This window comes from Fulmarus glacialis, unplaced genomic scaffold (genome assembly GCF_000690835.1).
Source record: "Fulmarus glacialis isolate BGI_N327 unplaced genomic scaffold, ASM69083v1 scaffold27478, whole genome shotgun sequence".
In the NCBI taxonomy this organism is placed as follows: domain Eukaryota; kingdom Metazoa; phylum Chordata; class Aves; order Procellariiformes; family Procellariidae; genus Fulmarus; species Fulmarus glacialis.
The window spans coordinates 35,019-42,645 of NW_009228038.1; positions in this window are offsets into that span (position 1 = coordinate 35,019).

A 7,627-nucleotide genomic window follows, 5' to 3' on the forward strand; every position below is an offset into this window, starting at 1 on the left:
AATGATTGAAACTTCTCTGAACAACTCCGGAGAATTTCAACTCTGCTGGCTAATCAGCCCATAGAGACCTTGGTTCCTGTGCTGCATTTCACATCATTAATGAAAATGCTCCTGGATCTGGCACTCCCACCTATGTGAACCCAGTCTCAGGAGGAAAAGTTGCTTCACTTTGTGTGGGTGCTGGGAGTAGACTGTTACTAGCTCTCCTTCGGCATAGCATGAAACTTTTGAGGGATGGGAATCCGTGGTGTGGGAAGGAGGTTTGTGCTGCTGTATTTGGATTCCCAAAAGCAAGTCCTGTGAGACTGCATGATTATGTTCTACGTAACATGGAAAACACCTCTGAGATTGAAAGGGGAATTTAATTTTCATGTAAGTTGCAGTATGGACTTCTGTGTGTTGAGATCCCAGCTACTGTGTTCCTGTGGCTGCCTTTGTGCTGCGAGTGAGGCTGAGGCACTGTTACCCGTACTTGTTAAGTAACTACCAGATATGCTTTGGGCCACTACCAGCCATGGTAAGGCTGGCACTAGTAATGCTAATGCCTTTTTTTGTTTCCAGACTACACGGGTCTAAACTAGAAGAGCAGTCAGCGTTTTGGCTGAGTAGCTTTCTCACCAGTGAACTGTCTAAAACTGAGTTTGGAAGTTTCCTGACCTTAAAGTTTAACAAACTTTTTACAGTATTGCAAACAGGCACAGAGGGATGGCCTGACTCTGCTTGCCCAGGAGATCCTTTTCCGCTGTTGCAATACCTAATGCCTGCTTCTGTCAGTGACTGACTGATTCCATTGACATGCTTGGGATGGAACAGCAGCACTTCAGGAGCAGATCTTCAGCCCCGACTCCTGGCAGATCACAAATTCTGTCTATGCTTGATACTTGTCACATTTTGTATGCATTGCAATTTGTTTGTTTGTTTCTCTCCTGGGAGGGTTCTCTACTAAAAGGTTTATCAAGTTGAAGAATATTGCTCATGAAATGGTATATTTGCTGATTGCCTATTTACCTTATGAAAGGATGAATACCTTCCGTATTGAGTTTATCCAGCAGTGACTGTAAAGCAGAATAGCCAGTACATAAAGCTTCATCCATCAGGAGCTGGTGAGAATCAGACTGGGGCAACAATTTCAGGTGACTTAGGAATTCTGCAAGTCGCACAGCATCGCATTTCCCAAACCCACGCTGCAACCTGCTACCTCTGTTCTTGTTCTTCTGTGTCTGATTTGTCTGCGTGTCTTTATTTCCCACATGCCGTCAGCTCTTTCTTTTTAGACAGTCACGCACCTTATCTGTTCAAGTTTTCTCCGGTGGTAGCTGTTCAGGCACTGTCAGGGAGAAGAGCGCTGCTGAGAGCCATGCTGCATGCATTGCTTACTTTCATTCATGATCTCCTACTCATAAAAACTACTTATTTATGGGGTGGGCGTCCCTCGGATGAAAGATTTCTTCCTTTCTTGCATCCCAGTGGAGGGGGGACACTGGAGCCCTTTACCTCTGGAAGAGATGAAGGGCCAGCTGTCAGAAGTCATGGGGATGTCTCTGCCTGGGCAACCAGGCGGGGGCTGGCTGGTTCCAGCAGGCCGGGCTGCCGCTGCCCCGCCCGTCAGGCGGAGGGTGGTGGAGAAGTCAGTGCTGGAGTGTTTAGACACAAGCTCTTGTGCCTGTTGGAGGCACGAGCCTGCAAGGCCCTAATTGCTCATTAAGAATCTTGGTGCTATTAATTTTCAAACTTGATTAGGCAGAAACAAAGTGTTGGGCTTTTATGTATTTAGAGTGTCCATGTTGGGGGGTATAAATACTCCTTTTTAATCTGCTCTTAATGGAGCTCCTCTCCTCCTTAGCTGTATAAAACTCGATTTCCAAGTATTTAAAGAAAGCTTTGATATCTGTTAAGAACCCAGTAAAACATCTGGATGTAACATGTAAGAGTCAATGTTTTTAGAACAAAGATTTTGGCTGTTCCAAATTACCCATCAATATCTGTCAGATTAGCAAGGCCAAAAAATGCAATCAAAGCACCCTTCATTTTACTGAAGGAACCTGGTAAGAATAGTTCCTTTGTAGTTATCTTAACCACACACCAGGGGTGCCTTTCTGTTCTTTCTTGCTTTTTCAAAGAGCTGAAAATCACAGGGGCAGACAGCTTTTTAAAGGCGCTTTTTTTCCCTCCCCCTGCACCTCCCCCCTTGGAAATTGTTCTTGATAATCAGCAGGGTATACAATATTCCCAAACTAACTTCATACCTAAGAGCCTTCTTAAGTCACCCACACGTGCGCTGTGTACATATAGTCGGCAAATATGTTGAATGTCAGAGGTATGGGCTAGATTTTGGACATCAAAAGTAGTTTGAAACCATGAAAAAAAATTTGATCTTGGGAAGTAAGGGGTCAAAAGGTGGGGGGGAGGGAGATAATGACATCATCTGTTAGTAAAGTTTGAAAGATCAAATACCCTTGTAGTTGGTCACTGGTTTGGGGTGTTTCAAGGACTGTTTGTGTTGCTGGGTATCACGTTTGGAACAGTCGACTTGCTTTGCTTTTGTTTAGTTCTGGTTGAACCTATTTGATGCTTTCCGGAGCAGAAGGTTAGTGAGAGAGGAAAGAGCAGAGATCTCCTTGCTGCTGGATATCAACATTTGACGAGTGTCTGTTTCTTACGATACCTACGGTGCAAAGTGGTGCTTAAGTGCATAGCATGCAGCTTTCCTTTTCAGTTTGCAATTAAGTCCAAATCTCTTACCCAAAGCTGTTGTGGAGTGAGGAGTAATTATTCTCTGATGAGGTGCCCACCTGCAGAGCCATTCTAGATGCTACTGCAACATAGAATTGCAAGAATAAATACCTGAAAGCGGTCGGCTTTCAGACGTCTTTGTCCTTGATGGTGCCCCTGAAGCTGCAGAAGTTTCTATAGCTTAAGCATGCAAATAAGAAGGCATTTATTTAGTTCTTTGTGTGTCCTGAACGCATTCAGTGATAAAGGAAGCCAAGTGTTTGCACAACAGTAAGGAACTCTACAAACCCAGAAATAACCAGAAAAAGTAACAGAATGTTCATTTTTGAAAGGCATGCTGTATTCCCTCAAGTAGAACATCATGAGAGCACCAAATCATGTCCTTATTTGCTACTTATACAATTAATTCTCTACTTTTCCCGTTGGCTATTTTGAATGTCTAGGCTTCAACGCAGCTGCAATGATTCTTTTTCTCCTATTCCAAATCTCAGAAACTATTCCAAATATCAGAAAGGTATGCGGGGTAAGGGAATGCATCACACTCGTTTTTGAAAGAATATTCTGATGAAGAAATACTCACTGTAAGCAGCTGCTCCTTGGTAATCATGCCGCAGTCCACAACACAGCACTTTTCTGCTACTGCTGAGAAAATAGATTTTTCTGATTTAAGACAAAAAGTAACCCAGATTAAAAGGCTTGGTAGCACAAGAAAATTAATCACATTGCAGCTTTGTTTTTACTAATGTAACATATTTTAAAATGTCTTGCAAAAAGTGGGGGGAAAAAGTAAAAATAAAAAATTTTTAAAAACGGAGGTTACTAGCAGCATTGTTCACCCCCGCACAGCCCAACCAAGTTCTTCAAGATTCATCCTGGACTGAGTTATGATCATGTTTTTCCTTTATTTAATGTTTTATGCAGAAAATGTTTGGTCTTTGGCAGCGCAGGTTGAAGTCTGAAGAGGTAATAAGGGTGGGAAGGAGCAGGCAAACTGCATAATCCAGGCAGTATAAATGATAATACACTTTCCCGCCTTTACTCAAAAAAGGAAAAGCTGCCGGAGCTATTGCTGTAACCGCCAAGCTTGCAGCTTGGGAGGGAGCACTCGACTATGCTCAAGACCCACAGCGAGTGCCTCAGCGACAGCTTCAGCTGCCCACTGGATGGACCTTTATCTAAAGGAGGTAAGTGGGCACATCTTTCCTGCTCTAAAGGAGAACACGAGCCAGCAACTTGCGGAGAGGGTAGATAAATATATTCCCTGCCATCTGTGTCGCGTTTGCTCCCTCACACCCACCCTCGCATACGCCTGGGTGTTCTCTCTGCAGAGGGAACTGAAAACCCAAAATTGGGCTCCCAGAGCCCAGCACAGGGGAAGAATTAGACCTTCGTATCTCATGCTCTCCAAGAACTTCTCTGCCACAGAGCGTCACTGAAATAGCGAGGCGCCTCATTGTTTGATAGGCCCTTCCCTGACAGCTCTTCTTCAAGCAGATAAAGAATGAATGTAATCTTGGAGACTAGCCACTGTGTTGTCAGGGAGAATTAGGCTGAAGAAGCTTGGAGGATTAGAAATGCTTATTAAAAAGTAGATTTAAACTGTCTTTGTAAGATGACAAAAACAAGTTGAGGCTTTCTCATCCTGTGTCAGCCTTGGTTTTGATGTCTTCAGCAAATCATTATTTAAAATAATAAAAAGAGAACTTTAAATGGAGAAGGAAACTAGAGCATTCGTCCCTGAGCTGCATTGTTTCTATTAGTTTATAAACTAGTTTGCAAGTTCCCAAGCAGGGAATTGCAAACCTTGAAGCTCTAGGGGGAGAGGGGCTGTCTCTGCAGCGATGAGCCACTATCCTTCTTCCACTGCACACCCACGGTGGCTTCCCTGGAAAAGGGCAGCCTGGCACCTGCGGGGCCAGGCAAAAGCACGGACCATCATTCATTTTCAAGTCTTAAGGCAAAAGCAGGCTTCTCATTTAAAGGATGAAATACTTTTAAATACCAGCTTCTGCAAGAGGAGGATTTTGCTAAATACATTTGGAATGTAAAATACATTTTGAAATATAGAGATTTGCTTTCAGTGCTGTATAAACTGAGGGTAGTGGATTATATGATGTTTGAGATTTATTCAGGAAAAATATCAGTATGATTCTGTAAGATGTGTAAGATATTTTCTTGGTTGCTCGTTATGCTAATCTAAACGAGCTGCTACCTGGAAAGAAGGGCTGTTTCAATAGGATTTCCATAACCCTTGGTTTGGGGCAGATCGTGACTCTCTGTGTGGACTGAGACCCTGTCAGCTTAACCACGTAGCGTCCCTGTCCCTTTGAAACTGTCTCTGTGAAGCACTACTTACAGTTTGTCCTTGCAGAAACTTAACAGGAGAAACAAACACTGTTTTTCGCAAGGGGGGTTGTATCTGATTCACAAACAGAGTGTGGGAGGTGCATAAACCAGCACAGGGAAGGCAACCAGCGCTAGAATCCACATCTCGGGCTTTGCCACCCTTGGAGTGGTGCCCTCAGAAACCGAGGTCCCTCCCCAGGGCTCGGACTCGCCTCCTTCAGCACCTTCCCTGTGCTCCCCACGCCAGCTCACCCAGACAGGAGGCAATGTTTTTTAAAAGCAGCTCTTTGCACAATTTATCCTGGTCTTGCCTTTCCTACTGGCAGCTTTTCCACTGCTCCAGCCCTCGCCTGGCAGCCCGTACGGGCAGAACCAGCTCTGCTTTAAGGTTCTACCATTGTGCCAACTTTCTTTTTGCAAAGAAGGTCATTTGGGTTGGCTACATGATTGCTAAGTCTAGGCTGGGAACAAACATCTTATTCACTCAGTGTCAAAGGCGTTCAGTGATGGAGCAATTTGACATCATCAATGCAGTAACTTCCATGAACTTCTCAACCAGTTGTAGCCTTGATCTCAGTATAGCTCTTCCCCGTGAAGAGGAAAATTCAGTTTGTTTCTCCTGGCAGACACTGGAGTAAGATTTTTTTCTTTTTTAATCCCTACAGTTCTAATTTTATGATGGAACTGCACCTGAAAACAGGCAAGTACCCAGCGAGCCAAGCATTTCCTTACAAGCCAACCCTCCTGTCATCTCCTCTACCCGCCCCCCCAATTTATATCTGAACATTGCCAGGACAGTGGAAGTTTGACCTCAAGTTACTCTTTTCCCCCAGACATAAGATATCCATAAACTCTATAGCTAAACTGCAACTCCTCTGGATTTTCAGTAGAAATTATTTCTCAAAAAAAAGTATGAGGTTTGTGATTCATCCATTTGCAAACACAGCTCTGCATAAAAAGGCTGAAGGGATATTTTGTAAACCATGCACATAGACTAGAAGAGCTCTGAAAAGCCAGAAATATTACTTAAAGACCACAAAACTAAATGAAAGTAAGAAAAATATTTGAGGGGAGAGGATGAGGTAGGGGAGACAGAAAAGGATTTTTTTATAGCTCGTGCTATCAAGAAGGGCAGAAACAAATATAACAACTGTAGGTCTGAGAAACTGGACGTGACTGCAGAGGGTTGTATTGAATAACACTATGCAACATTGTTCTGGGCAGTAAATGGTGGCTGACTGTCACCCAGTACTCAAATTTTGGAAATTGCTCTTTTATGAATAGCCTTCTAAAGCTGGACTTTTCTACAGCCAGAAAACCCATCTTTGCTGTTGTTGTTGTACAGCTTTGGGAGGGAAAAAACCAGGAGCTTTTCTGCATGTTATGTTTCATTTGTATCTTAAGGCTTCAGTAGTCTGGTGGTGTCATTTTTGTTATAAGCCTTGGGAAGCACTCAGATCCCTGAACGTTTCTTAACTTCCCAGTTATGTTCTTGTTTTCTGGAAGGGTGTGTGCAGAGCAAAAAAAATGTAAGGAAGACTGGAACAGAGGCAGAATGTGTTAGGAAGGCTTGTAAGAAGATTAAGAAGACCAAAGTGATGGCATCACAGTAACATCAAGAAATTGAGATATACAGGCATAATTCAGTTTGGCTATGCATGAGTTGTTATAAGACAAAATATATACCAGTCTCAAAAACTTAGACACTTAGCAAGTCAGATATTTTATTAAATCATATTCAAAATTTCAGGAAAGCATAAATATATTTGCCTTGACAGCATCCTTAAGGTTGCAAAGGGTCCAAGAGTGTTGTTACTTTTATTAGTTTTGGTTCTTAATTACTTTTGTGCCTCCTCATCTCTGCTGTTCCATCAGGAAGGTGCTGGTGAAGGAAATGGGCTGTTCCAAATGCATGTTTGTGCGTTTGTGCTTTTCAACACGATTCCCCTGCACCAAAATCATATCTGCAATACTCCTATGCTATTCTGTTGGGATGTTTCTAGCAAGAACCCTGCCCCAAGCTGTGTTCTCTGCTTGGATGCAGCAACTCCGATCCCCAAAGGAACGGAAGGGCAAGACTGATCAAGACTTTTTTTTTGAAAGGCATGTTCAAAATACCACTGCAGGTACTGAAGATATAGTAAAATCTTATGCCTATCTGACATGCTGCTCTTTGATGCCAAGGACATCTTGAATATTTTCATCTGGCAACTGAACTTTTTTTTTGAAGTCCCAAATTTGGGCTAGCCTTCAGTAGTTGTTCCTAAAGGGAAAATGGAGGAGTTTCCTCAGCTTGGTCCTCAGTCTTTCCTGGTCAGGCTTTGCTGTGTAGATACACAGAGGATCTTTTGGTGAGGTCCTCAATGAAATCAGCCCAGAAGCATTTAAGGAAGGCAAAAAGTATGACGTTATCAAATGCTTTATCAGGAAACCATTTGTCTGATCAAAAATTCCTGAGTGCTAAAGAAAAAAACACATGGGGTTTGTAAATCAAAATGGGAAAGGAGAAAGCAAATGTAACAAGGTTTAACCCAGCCTCTAATACGAG